The sequence below is a fragment of the Habropoda laboriosa genome, unplaced genomic scaffold (assembly GCF_001263275.1).
Source record: "Habropoda laboriosa isolate 0110345459 unplaced genomic scaffold, ASM126327v1 scaffold151, whole genome shotgun sequence".
In the NCBI taxonomy this organism is placed as follows: Eukaryota; Metazoa; Arthropoda; class Insecta; order Hymenoptera; family Apidae; genus Habropoda; species Habropoda laboriosa.
The window spans coordinates 313,479-326,239 of NW_017100286.1; positions in this window are offsets into that span (position 1 = coordinate 313,479).

Below are 12,761 nucleotides of genomic sequence, written 5' to 3' on the forward strand. Positions count from 1 at the left end.
GCGGCTGAGTGTAGAGCGTACGATGATTATGTCTAAATTGACGCTATTTTTTAGGCTCAGCCTTCCAGAACGTGGCCCGTTGAACCGCCTTCTGACATTTACGACCATTAAGAGAGCCATAAATTTCGCGGACGCTTTTTGCGACGTGCTGTATACATTTAAACAAACTTCTTTCGCAGACGTTAATTGTATCAACTCAACGTCCACGTTAAATTGATGCGTCGCTTCAGTTCCCCTGATTTGCGATCGACTTTCGAACAATTGAAATACGCTTCGTTTAAGAATATACATCGGAACGTTATTCCACTAATCCGACTTCCTATTCCTTATCATTTGTCGGCTCTTCGAAAAATAAATTTTCTTAACCGTTTCGTGACTAATGGGACACGTATGTCCTATTTGAGTTCTCTAACTAAAATTGATCTCGAATCAGTATTCACTGCAGTCGCGACGATCGATAGATAAATGTGGGATAATTTATTGCAGCTTATTCTCTAGAATTCCCTCGTGCTCGCCAGGTTTGCGAAATTTATACGGTTTTTGTTTTCACGATCGCGATTGTCTCCAAAGATCACCTAAATCTGACGATTCCCTCTCCCTCACACTTGCGCCTCTGCACGAAAGGGTTAAAAGAAAAGTTGGAGAGGTCAAGAGCAATTTTTCCATTTTGTCTCGAATAAGCAATCACTCCGATTGCGATCGAATCGGCGACGATATGGAAAATCTGACAGTCTCTCGCAAGCACACTGCATAAATAAGGTAAATTCCTAAAAATAAAAATTCCGCGACGAAAGGGTCAAAAGAAAGGTTCAAGAGGTCAAGAGCAATTTCTCCATTTTGCTTCCAAGGTCGATCCGATAAATAATCGCGCCGATTGCGATCGAATCAGCGACGATATGCAAAATCTGACAGTCTCTCAGACGCGCCCTACGTAATTAAAGCAAATTCCTAAAAATAAAAATTCCGCAACGAAAGGGTCAAAAAGAAGGTTCGACAGGTCAAGAGCAATTTTTCCATTCGTCAGGCCAATTAGGCCCGATTTTCGAGTAACTCGGTCCGATCCAGTGGTCGCTGGTTGGACGCGGTCGTAGACCACCGGTCCTGTCTATTATTGTCACCGGAGTTGCAATAGGAGCGCGACGACGGGTCCTCCTTGTACATTCATCCGCGTTCAAGAAAGAGACCGCCGGCAGACGTCCGCTGGCCCTCGTTCACCAAGGCTTCGCCATGGCGATTCATAGTCTCGCGGGTGTTCCATTAATGAGGGGTTCCTCTCGTTGCGGCTAGCCCACCACTGTTATTATAGCTGCTCATAACAGTGAAGCGTGGTGAGCCGCGGTGAAGAGAGGCGCGGCTCGAGGGGCCTTCTGGCAGGCGTGTCGCGCGGCGTCTCGCGACTATGAGGCATTGAGCGTCTATTTTCACGCGAGCGTCGCCAACAGCGTCGCTGGTTGTTGCGTGATCCGCGCCGCGAGTATCCACCGGACCGGTACGTTCTCGTCGCTGCAATTAAAGCTCGCGGAAGAAATTTCTCGACCTCGGACCAGCAACGAGGAAACGCTCAACTGCAACTGCGGAACGAGGGATTCTAACGATTTTCTGTTTTTTAGAGAGTTTGTCGGAATTTTGGGAGTAAATGGTTGAATGGTGGAATTTTTCTCAGAGCTTGTGCATGGAATGTAGATTTCTTTAACAATGGCGAAGTGTCGATAAGTGTTACTTGTAATTATTTTAATGATTACTTCCTTGTTTATTGAATTCCTTGGAAAATTCTTGGAGCACAATGTGTATAGAGAAATTACCTGTGCTTCAAGTATTAATGAATGAAACCATTGTTCTTAGATTCATATGTGAATCAAGAGAGTGCAGGCTATAGGATTAATTGAGTCAGAAGTTCAGATACAATGAATAAATCTATAATGAAAAACACACGCATCTTAACCCTCTATGGGCCCGTGTAACTTTCAAGTCACATACTAATATATCGATATTTTATTAAATAATTGAACTCTTTTCCACAAGATGGCGTAAACGCCTTGTTGCACAATGTCTCCTTATTAACCAGTAACTTTCTTGATAACCGTTGCTACTTCAAAGTCACAATATGTATTCGTTATAATAAAATTGTTGAAACTGATGAATTCATTGTTATTCTGTATTTACAGGACGATATTTCTTAACTTTACGTTACGTACATTTTTTTATAGTCGAGAAAAAAAATTCGGCCCATAGAGGGTTAATTTCATCTTGCAATCATCGTAAAATATTAAACACAAATTCTACCCTGAATTAAAAAAGCAAATGGAAACCTACATTTACTACACAATTTTTCTTTTTTATGGAACAATCCAAACAAAAGTGTATTCAATCACAGCTTCGTCTCGTAGGAAGATTGAAAGAAAAGCACCTAGAAAATTCGAATATAAATTATAACTCACAAAACGAGCAGAAATTCCAAGTTTCCTAGAACACACACGTTGCAAGCCGTTCGCCACAAAGTACGTCGCAGAACATATCGCAGGACTGGCTCGGTTCCGACAGCGAACAAACGCGGCTATTCCGTAATTATCCAACAGACGAGGCATTTGATCAAGCAAGAACGAACGTTGGAACGTTGTACGTTTCGTTAATCCGCCATAAGTCCGCGATGATCCGCGCTGTCATAAGTGTCGTTAAATGACCGGCGAGCATCCGTAAAGTCGCGAGAGCCGGTTGTCATCCCCCGACGAGCTAAGGCCATCCTCTCGCCGCTAATTATACCTCCTTTAATACTTCAATTATCATTTTATTAGCTAGGCTCGCGCGCCACCCTTTTTCTTTCCTCTTTCATTTCGCCGCCTTTACAGCTGGATATCAGCGCGGATTAGAACGATAACAGACGGCAGTTTAAGATTCTAGCCGCCGGAATATCGCGTCACCTTGAATCTATCTAGCCTCGCGATTTTTCCCCAATTTTTTGCAGGATTAGAATGGTATTAAGCCGGACTGTGTACTCTGTAAAATTGTAATTCCTGGTAGGATTTATTTAATATTCACAGAGCAACAGCCGTGGATTAATTTTAATACGACAGTATCGCGACTTTCTTGCATCCGTTATGAGACGTAGAGCTCGTTACGCTACGTAAAACCAGGTTCGCGTTTTCCCTTCCTAGCCAAAAGAGGCACACACTTTTCCACTATTTTCATTCTAATCAATCTCGCTTATTACCCGCGTCATATTTCATCTAGCCGACCAGAACCCAACCAGAGCCGCTCATTAACGTCATTCACGACCGGTTGAAAAACACTGTCAACCGTGAAACACGCGTGTCAACCGTATACGGCTGACAGCCGCTGGTCAGAGTGTCAACCGCTTCGACCTACCTCTCGAACTTCGTCTCAGGTGCGCTGAAAACGACTTCAAAGAACGCGTACGAGACGTCAGCGTGTTTTACTGCCGGCACATGAGAGTATTCGGAGGTGAAAAATTTCGCGGAGAGAAAGAGTATATCAACAGACTCGAAGGAGGAGCGACGTGTCGAGAATTTAGAATTATCGCCACTTTTCGCCTGATTTTTATATTTAAGTTTGAAATTTCCACGAAATTCGACTTTCATCTTTATCCCGTTCCTCGAATTTATACGCTGTATTTCACCAACTACAGCGCGATATACACTACCGGCCAAAAGTTTCGAATCACTGTGCATTGCAAGTTAGAGAAAAATTCCCAGAAAAAAGTCTTTTTTAACGAATTTTGTATCATTCAAATCAATCGATATGAGATAAATTGCTATTTATCTCCGCAATAGCGATATCAAGTCTATGAAAAATTAGTAGCAGATTCAGTACTGATGAAAATTCGGAGGTCGATTCCAAACTTTTGGCCGGTGGTGTAGATGTTTACAGCGACAAACATTCGTAAAAATTTAAACTTTGCACTTCTGCTCTTTATTTTTACTTTCGAGGTTTTTCCAAGTTGCCGTTCTACTTTCGAGTTTTCTTACTTTTGCTTGTCGATAAGATACAAATTTTGCTTTCTCGATCACATCTCGAGCGAGTTAAATCGTCACATTCGCATCTGAAGTGTAGATCGAGTCTAGGTTGGAAAGTGAGCGCACAAAGGGGATGTTTGACGGACAAATAACTCATCGGATTCTAGACGACTATTTCCACGGTTCGAAGTGGGCGAGCCGCGTTGCAACGATAAATCTCCATCGTTTCTCCCCCGTTCGCCGGCATTCTCGCGGCGCATTATCGCGTTCTTTCCAGACGAAACGACGACGAGCCTCGCCGAAATGGGCCGGGGAAAGAAGCAAATTAATCTACCCTCTTGGAAACGTTTGCACGTAATACAACGGGCGCAGAGACGAGCAGAGATCGCGAGAAGCGGCAAAGAGAGAAATTTCGCGGCCAGACAGTGGAGGGCGTGGGAGATACATTTATAAACTCTCCTCTGCGAGCCCTGGAATCGGCTGATTTACTGGCCACGGAAGGAGATCGTCGCGTCTTTCGCTTTAGAGCACAGTGGCGAACGCGCGACGAGGCCAATTGGATCTCGTGGACGCTAGGCTTAATCGATCGCCCGTGAAATTGGACGATGAAAGGGTTGTCAGTTTGAGCGAGTGTCTTGAAGTTTAACTTTTCGAAGGAAATTTTTTGGGGAAAGTCAGTTTGGTAATGATTAAGATAATAGAACACACATGGAGCGTATTTTAAATAACTAAGAATATGCTTTTTAAATGTCCACTAGACACCAATGTTGGCAATTATAAATTTTGTGACTCCTTTTTTTAATCATAAGAAACGTATTCGTTGATCTATAGATCACTCGAAAACTCTTAATTCTGTGACTATTTTGATACATAAATTTATCGTCTTATCTCCAAGCTGCAGATGTTACCGACATGAAAGAAATGCTAGCAAAACACGCTACATACTGAAATTGATCGACTGCTCAAAAGAAAAATCCTTACATTCTGAAGTATAACGTATTGTTTATAATTTTCACGGACACCATAAATAACTAAATAAATTAAACAAATTTTACTCTCTCCATTTTGGTATACAATTTTCTTTAAAAAAATGTGAAATTCGTGAACTTAATTACCAATCTAATACACAGTGCACCAATTGTTTCTCGAGAACTGAGAAAATTCCAAGTGAAACATATGTTAGATTTATCAGTCAGTTAGATATAACAAAAATTAAACTAAGGCCTTACTAGGAAGTACATATTACTTTTGTATACGTTCGGAGAAATCCGTTTAGCCTTACCACCTCTGTTTAGTAAAGATCTAAATGTTTATGACACGTGACAAAAAGGCCCTTCGGTCACAAACGGGGTAGTAGACAATATTAGGGCGTTGCGTAGGAGCATTCTTAGTCCGTAGACAGTGCTCTTACCACCAAGTAGAAAAGCGAACCTTCCTTGTGTCCAATAAAAAGTTTATAGTTTAAAATAAGGATTATTAATTATTTAACAACCAATAACTCCCATAATCCAATAACATAACGTCTAAAATTATAGAATTTTCAATCGCGACAATAATACCACCCATATGGAATTTGTCGGAATGAAAACACGCGATAACTGCCCTTTGGCAACATCTGGCACTCACCTCGTTCGCCACGGTGGCGATCCACGCCGGTTGTTTCTAAACTGGTCGGCCGCTTCTTTCGTAGGTGGAACCCGGAAGCAGCGTGGCCTCCGAATTCACCGAGACCGTACGAGCAGCGAGGCCTCGACAGCCTCAAGAATATGGATAAATCGTCACTTTGTACCGGTCGCGTTTCAACAAGCAACTTCCATTATTTCCCAGCGTATTGTAATACGCCCGGTGGATTCCATTAAGCTAACAAATGCCCGCATACATAATCTCGGCGGAATCCCCGGCCCGTTGGTGTCCGTTCCGCGCGGACATTTCTCAAACAGTGGCGAACAGGATCGTACCCTCGATTGTTTCGTCTACACGATGTTCGCCTCAGGCCGATTGTTGCGTCTGCTGTACATCAAGTTCAAGCGGTTTCTCCCTTGCATCGAAGCTGAAACGAAAAGATGAGCATAATATGTAGTTGAGAGTGAAATGTAACTCTGGCTTCGGACGGGAGATTAAAATTCAAAGATGAAGTTGATATCGAATTTATTAATATTACACACTTGGTGTTTATCCAAGTATGTACATCTTTGTCTTACGAAGGAAAGTGTGTGAAATTGATAGACCGTTGTCACTGGCCCAGAGAAGCATGAGAAATGAATATTACCGTGGAGGAAAAGCCACGACGACGTCTTAATCATTTGATCGTGTGTAAATATTAAAGTGTCGTGACGAATAAACTCGTCATGCGTACACCGACACCGCTTTCACAACACTCAACAGGTTAAACTTTCGCGCACCGTGACGGTTCGATGAAATCACTGAACCTGTTCGCTTTTGCTAAACGAGGCGTTTCACGTGTCTCTCATTGTCGTTCGAAATCTCCATCGGGCACCGTTGCGTTGCGACACCGACACATTTCTCTCCTGATTTCTCGACGCCACTACCTCTTCTCTCGCCAATTTCAAAGATACTTCAATTTCAACAATTCCTTTCGATTAAATAAAAAAATACACTTCGTACCGCCTAATGTTAATTCCACAAAACTTACCACTTCTTTAACAGAAACTGAACCTCTCCAGTTTATAATTAAAAACGAGTAGAAATTTTATATTTAACGCAGGCAAAACTGAAACCTCCAAGTATCGACGAACCAACGACGAGTTACCTCGTCCTCCCCACTTAAATGTTTACTCACTTCACTTCTACCTATTTATTAAAAAAAATTTCCCTCGAGAAAAATTCGCCCAAGAAACGGACAATTTTTCCACCTTCCGTCTCTCTTTGATCGTCTCAATCTACATTCCCGTCGCGCTTCCACCCGGTGTTTAATTACGTTGACTAATTTCACGAGCAGCCACCGGGTCCGTTGATTCGATTACCGGGCAAGATTGAGACCCGGCGATAAATTCGACGAAGAGCGGAAAACGGTGGGGGGAGTTACGTGGAGGACACGGTAGGCGATAACAATTTCGCAGAGGGATAGAACGAACGGTTCTGCTCGCGTTACAGAATGGCATGACGTCGTTTCGCGTAGCGCGGGCGAGCCACGAATCGGACACGGCTGTCGCGAGGATCGCAGAAATAGCTAGCACGCATCCGGAAAAGTCAGGGTCCGTGATATATATGTCGCTACGTTGACAAAGCGTCCCGGCACCGCTGTGAAACTTGGAAAATTTCGTGTGCCATTTGTTAGGCCAGGCTGGGGCATTCAGTACGGTTCCCTACGAGTATGAAACGCATCGACGTCGTCTCCGGTTGCGCCACGTATCAAACGGCGCTTCTAGGAAAATTATGACGGCGGATTAGCGTGAAAAATGGATTGTTTTCCGGCAGAGCCGGAGAACTACCCGTAATCGTGACACGCGACAGGATTATTCATTGTCGCGTGCGAGCTAATGTCCACGTCCCAGACGTAAGCCGCGATTTCCGAAACGCATTTCGCCTGTCCGCCCGCACGATGTGCCCGCCTAAATTATATTACGGGAGACGATGGTTCGCGGAACGGTGACGCTTGATTTTAGGGTTGTCAGCGCGGGTTACAGTGTAAGGGGTGAAATTGGAGATTATATAGGTTTCCGTGTAGTGGACATTTTTATTAAAATGTAGCGCTTGTTGTACCTTCAGAAGGTAAGCAAATTTGGCAGAAAGAATAAAATTTGTAAAATTGTAAAGGATAGTTGGTGCAGCTAGTTGTTGGTATTACCCAGATACATTGGACGAAAGAGGGAAGAATAAAATGTAACTGTGAGACTGTTGGTTAGGTTGTGTAATATAAAATTAAAAAGTTTTGTCATTCGTAAAATGATAGCTCAAGTGATTACTCGAGAGTTGGAAATTTCTGAATTTTTTCTTGCCAACTTAACGTTCGTAAAATATTTGGCAAACTCACTATTGGAGAATCTAAGGATAATCTTTGTCTGATTGAAAGAAAAAATTCGACATTTCGTATTATATGGCTTGATACAACAATCTCAGACTTTGAATTATTGAGAAAAATTGATCCGAAAGATTCCAAAATTTTGTAAGACACCTAGACAAAGAAACCTCCTAAACTAGCACGATAATTCGTAAAACTAGACTATTTGAAAATTGTAGAAAAAATTTAAAAAAAAAGTCCATGTCGCGTCGAAACACTCAGATAAAAGAAATTATTGTGCACAGCTCAACGAACACGAGAAAAATTGAAAATCTCAGAAAGCAGGAATAAAAAAAAATTGATGTCGCGATTCGAAGAACGTCGCGTCGAGCCGCTGCTAGATCAAAGAAAAGGAAGGCAGCCGGCAGATCGTCGGGACGGTCATCGGTAACGCCTAACTAGGTACGAGATGAGACACCCTCGTTATTATATCGCGGAATGCCTTTCCGCGTTCGCGTGGTCCGCGCGCGGCCACGGCGCGCGTAAATCTCTCGGCGTGGTTACAGCCGCCAGGCATTACGTTGATGTACTATTTATAAACACGTGACATCGAGAGGAGTGGTTTGGTGCGGGTGGGCCGCGAGAGAAACCGGCCGAGTAGTTTTCGTGTTCTCGCCTCTTCTCGTCCACCTGCTAGCTTGTACTCGCGCGCCGAGAAACGCCTCACCCTCTTATATTCCTCTCTTCCTGCCGCTGCGTCTGACAAACACACACACACACACTCCCCATTTTCCTTTTTCCCCTGTCCGGCTTATTAAATTCACCCGACATCCGCGCGCCTGTTTCCTTTCCCTTCACACGGAAACGAACATCACCGTATTCCCCTATATACGCGCTCTCTCGTGTAGAAAATACGTACGATAAAAATGAGGGAATGTTTTTATCTTCTTCTAATTATTTTTGACACACTTTCACTACTCGCCGGTGACGATTGAAACGTTGAAACTCGGTAAATGGCTAATTTGTTACCTCATTTACATCGGCAATTAATTACACGCTTAAAGGGGCCTAATGTCGCATGTTGGTCAGAGCAAATGATGTAATGACACGTCTTTACAAGAAACGCGCTCCAAAACGTAATTACCAGACCCATGCACCAGAGAGAAAGAGAGAGAGAGAGAGAGAGACTGTCGTTGAAGTTTGTGGACGTCGACACGCAACTGACGCCTCGCTGCAGGATAGACGAGATTGTCCTTCCACTAATTACGTCCCGTACCGTGCCTTTCTAATGGATTTCGTTCCAATTAAGGGTGGTAAGAAAGAGACAGAGAAAGATCCAGGGAGAGAGAATGAGCGAGGAAGAAGGGAGAGGTAGAAGAAGAAGAAGAAGAAGAGGAAGAAGAGGTGGGGGACATTAACGCGATCCTTTATCGGCCCACTTTCGCGTCGGACCTTAGCCCTTCGATACGCAAAAATTATCGCCGGTCGTGGCCGTAATTATCTCGAGGCTACCGCGATACGGTGCCCACACCGTGTAGATCATATTTCTTGTCGGCTTCTGCCTTTCTTCGTATATATACCCGCCGGTTCGCCAACGAGTGAGACGTTCCAGAGCCGAGTGCATTAATCTCTGGCGACGGTTGCGTTAATGTAATCGTTTAATAAGTCCGGTTTATTAACTGCGCCCGCTCTCATCGGCATTAATTCACCCTTTGCCGCGAACCTCCGCTCCACCGAAAATCTCGACCAGCTCTCTGGTTCACCGGAGGAAAGAGCAAGAGGTTCTGGAGAAACGAAGAGAGAGAGAGAGGGAAGAAAAAAGAGACACGGAGGATCACGAGCTGTCCCTTTGCTCGCGTGCAAGATGCACCGTCGTCGTCCAACGTGTGTACCGTTCGAGACTCAAAGGCTGCCGTGATCAAAGGACGCGGGAGATTCGAGGAACCGCGGAACAGGTTTAACCGCGGCGAAACTGTTTCCCCCGAAGGGAAAAGGGCATCGAGGGAGCATCCTTCGACAATTTTCAGGAAAGCTGCGAGGTTCTACCTTGGCTACGGTGTGGTTTCAGAAAGAAACAGTTGCAGTTGGAAATGTTGAATATCTCTTCACATTTTGTATTTTGGAGGAAGAACGATTTTTTTTTAAGTATAATTCGATATTTGTGCATTATTGTGATTGTGCTATTGGCGACGATATTTTTAAGAAATGTGGTACATTGGCTAAAATTCACTCTTTGCCTGCTGAAAGTTTGGGTCCACTTGTCACTCCTCGTCAATATCGAATCTTTTACCAATCTTGTATTTTGGTATCAATGTTTCTCAAAATCAGGACACAATAAGAATTTTCTTCCTTTCGGCAGATTTCAGTACCAAAAAGTTCGTCACATGTTTCATAAACTTGCCATCTTCTTTTGGCACAATTCCTGCCCAACTAGCGATGCACAGTAGTTCCAAACCTCTCCCCAACAGTGTAAAGTATGTCGATAAAATAAGAGTTACAATTAAACTGTTTCACATTCTTTGAAGTAAAGGGTTAAAAATGCGGTTTCTCACGAATATCAAAATTCTACCGCATTCTCCTCCCGTCCACCATATTGGAATAGCAGACATGACGATGGAACGATCACAGGGTGAAGTGGACAGCGGAAAAACGGAGCAGCTAGTCCGCTAGAAGAATTGTACAAGGTGAAAACGATCTTACGCGAGGATCGAAGGGGGGAAAAACGAGAGCCGCGGGGCGGCCTTGCCTCTGTGCACGGCAATCAATTCTTCTGGTTGCGCTGTGCCTGTCTGCCTGCCTGCCTGCCTACCGCGAATAATTTCCTTCGGCACGCGGCCTGTGTCTCTCTCTCTCTCTGTGGCGTGGCCGTGTTTCCAGCCGTCTAATGAATACAAAACGCGGCGATTTATCTCGGCTCATTCGCGGAATATTAATTATTAATTGCGCCACGAATATTTATAAGGCCGAACGATCGCGGCGGCGCGGACGCCGTTCGCGACACAGACCGGTGCCGCGGCGGCAGCAGCAACCGCCGCGGTATCGATAATTTCCGTGCGCGCACCGACCTAACGATCCGCGATAATGTATCCAAAATGGCGAACCGTTGGTGTGGCAAAAACGCAGCGATAATGGACAAGCCAGGCGACACAGGCTCGCCTCGATGCAATCGAGTATGCAAAACGGACAGTTTTCTGTTACAGGTTACAGAGGCGAGGTTCTCCCGGTCGGAGCTCGCACCGCTTGGAAGGCCGTTAATCAGCCAATTGCAATCATCGCGCGGCACAGGTACAATGCCGTTGATTGGTCGTTCGGTCAGGCAGCCGTCTCCTCGCGTGTCGCCCCTGTACACGCGACAGCCAGTATCCGCTTTTAATAGAGGCTAAGCCTCCCGAGGCTTGAATATCCTCGATACGCGACGGGGGCACCCGTGAACCCGCTTCTCGCCTCTGTTCGAGAAATTATTACCTCTACCAATGAGTGGGTCCCCGCTATTCTCTTTGGAAAAATTCAACGGTCTCTCGTGGAGAGGGAAATATGTGATTCGCTGTTATTTTCTAATCTAATATTACGACACTCTCAAGGCTGGCTGTGGACTCGAGGAAAAGCTTGCTCTTTCGCGTTTACTAGACCGAGTGAAAGTTCTCCAGCGAATCGGAAGATTTTTAATTCTACTCTTGGAGTAGAAACTTGGAGACATTTGTTTTAGTAACAGAGATTTTCAACCCTTAGCAACCCATGGATATTGAATCTTGAATTGCTACAGCTCTGAAATTAATTCAAGTCCTTAAAAGCCTTAAAGCGACTGTAATCAAGGGTTAAACACGTTTAGATGCCTGAGTAAGTCTTGCTAAAGGTTCGAACGTTCGCGGTCGTCGTCATCGAACCATGGAAAAATCACGGAGACAGGAACATTAGGATTAAAGCTCCGTATGATTTCTCGGTAGGAAGACGCGTAGGTGTAAAAATGCCTTAGTAGGCAATGGTCACGCTCGGTTGACCAGTGGACATCCTGCGGCGAAGGGTGATGGCTCCCCCACACAGAGACTCTGCTCGAACAGTGGAATTCTCTGCGGTCGTCGGTGCATCACGACCTGAACAACACTTGACTGCTGGCGGAACAGGCGAATTCCGCTCGATAATTACAGTGACGCGTAACATTTGTTAAATTGCCATGGCCGTCGAGCTCGTGCGTCTCTCAGAAATTGCTGCTTTCTGGAAATGGCGAACACAGACGAGCATTTCTTAAATCGTCCAACATTTATAGCGTATGCTGTAGTATTCTTCAGTTAATAAATTCGTCAAATTGCGACTTGAGTGGATTATTCCAATGTTTCTAACTGCAGAATTTTCTACCATTTGGAATTAGGTTGACACGTTCGCTATCTCGGTTCACTGTCCTTCGAATTATTCTCACTTACATTCTCAGTGTCTATATTTTTCTCAGTTTTGCATAATACCGTTCTATCATAGGAATTAGTAGCGACGTGTTGAAAACACTGTGTCAATAAAGTTTTGCAATTAGATGCTTCATTTTACACTACTCTGTTAATAAACTTTGACTATTAAATGTACCATTGCTGGAGTTCAATCATCATCAACCCCTTGCCTCACAACACCAAACCAAACTCGCGTCACAAATTATGCTTAAAACGCGACAAAGTAGCTAATTAGCGATTCCAATTACACTTTCGACTTCAAAATCGGAGAATTGGTAAATGCAAATAATCAACATTTGACCTCTTCTTACCTGACATGGTATTAAAACAGCGAATACCTGTTGCTCGCACAGGCAACTATTAAAAAAAAATCGCAGGGCAAGGAGTTGACGA